Source organism: Corapipo altera, unplaced genomic scaffold (assembly GCF_003945725.1).
Source record: "Corapipo altera isolate COAL_440 unplaced genomic scaffold, ASM394572v1 59568, whole genome shotgun sequence".
NCBI lineage: Eukaryota > Metazoa > Chordata > Aves > Passeriformes > Pipridae > Corapipo > Corapipo altera.
This window is the reverse complement of record NW_020889693.1, coordinates 554-1988: the sequence shown is the minus strand read 5'-3', so window position 1 is coordinate 1988 and position 1435 is coordinate 554. Positions and strand designations below refer to the sequence as shown.

At 63.7% G+C, this 1435-nt stretch overlaps 1 long non-coding RNA gene across 1 annotated transcript; it reads left to right on the top strand.

Moving 5' to 3' along the window:
• Positions 1-559, top strand: LOC113942275. The gene is made up of 3 exons (XR_003525881.1): positions 1-107; positions 197-281; positions 405-559. It is a non-coding gene; the product is annotated as an uncharacterized LOC113942275 (long non-coding RNA).
• The last annotated feature ends 876 nt before the right edge of the window (positions 560-1435 follow it).

The following is a 1435-nucleotide window of genomic DNA, read 5'->3' as shown; positions in this document are numbered from 1 at the left end:
TATCCCCCCAGGACCTGCTCCGGGCCGTCAGTGGGACCTTCATCTTCCTCGTGGTTGCCCTGGTGGCCTTGGCCTCGTCCCGGGACGCCCTGGCTGCCACCACCTTTGTGAGTGTCCCCAAACCCCCCCTCCCATGACCCTGCCCCCCCCCCCCCCCCTCCCCAGGGGGCCCCCTTCCCCTTTCCCCTCCCCCCAGACCTTCAGCCTCGTCCTCGCCTTCATCTTCGCCTTCGACGTCTTCGTCACCTACCGCACGCGGGTGGGGCCCGCGCTGGGACAGGGTGAGGGGACACCGGGGGACACGGGGTGGGGTGGGGTGGGGACACCCGGGTCACCCTTGGGTGGGGGACACCCAAATTCTCCTTTTCCGCCACCTCCAACCTCTTCCTCTTCCTCCTCTCCAGACCCCGACATGGAGGAGACCTGAAGGCCACCCCCCTTCATCCCCTGGTGTCCCATCGTCCCCTGGTGTCCCATCGTCCCCTGGTGTCCCGCCCCGACCCCCCCTCCCACCTCACAACCCTCCCCCCCAAACAAAACCCCCCCAAATGAAACCTCTTCCCACACCTGGTGCTGCTCCGGGTCGTGTTTTTGGGGTGGGGTGGGAGAGGGGACATTTTGTCCCTCTCCCGACCCGGTGGGTGGTCCCACGGGTCACTAATTAATTAATTAATGATGTCCTTGGGATCCCCTCGTCTTGGACGGGGGGGGGTGGGGTGGGGGGTGTCACTCGTGGGGTTGGTGGGTCCCTTGTGGTGGTGGTTCCTTCATGGGGGGTCACTCATGGTCATCATGGGGGTCCCTCGTGGTGGTGGTGGGTCCCTCATATCATGGTGGGGGTCCCTCATGGTGGTGGTGGTGGGTTCCCCATGGTGGAGGTGGGTCCCTTCTCATGGTGGGTCCCTCATGGTGGTGGTGGGTCCCTCACAACATGATGGGGGTCCCTCATGGTGGTGGTGGTGGGTTCCCCACGGTGGAGGTGGGTCCCTCATCATGATGGTGGGTCCCTTCTCATGGTGGGTCTTCTCATGGGGGGTCCCTCATCTTCATCATGATGGGGGTCCCTCGTGGTGGTGGTGGGTCCCTCATGGTGGAGGTGGGTCCCTCATCATGGTGGGTCCCTTGTGGTGGTGGTTCCTTCATGGGGGGTCCCTCATCATCATCATGGATCCCTCAGGGTGGTGGAAGTGGGTCCCTTCTCATGGTGGGTCCCTCATGGTGGAGGTGGGTCCCTCATATCATCATGGGTCCCTCATGGTGGTGGTGGTGGGTTCCCCATGGTGGTCGTGGGTTCCCCATGGTGGAGGTGGGTCCCTCATCATGGTGGGTCCCTCGTCATGGTGGGTCCCTCGTCATGGTGGGTCCCTCATGGTGGTGGTTCCTTCATGGGGGGTCCCTCATGGTGGTGGTGAGTCCCTCATATCATGGTGGGGGT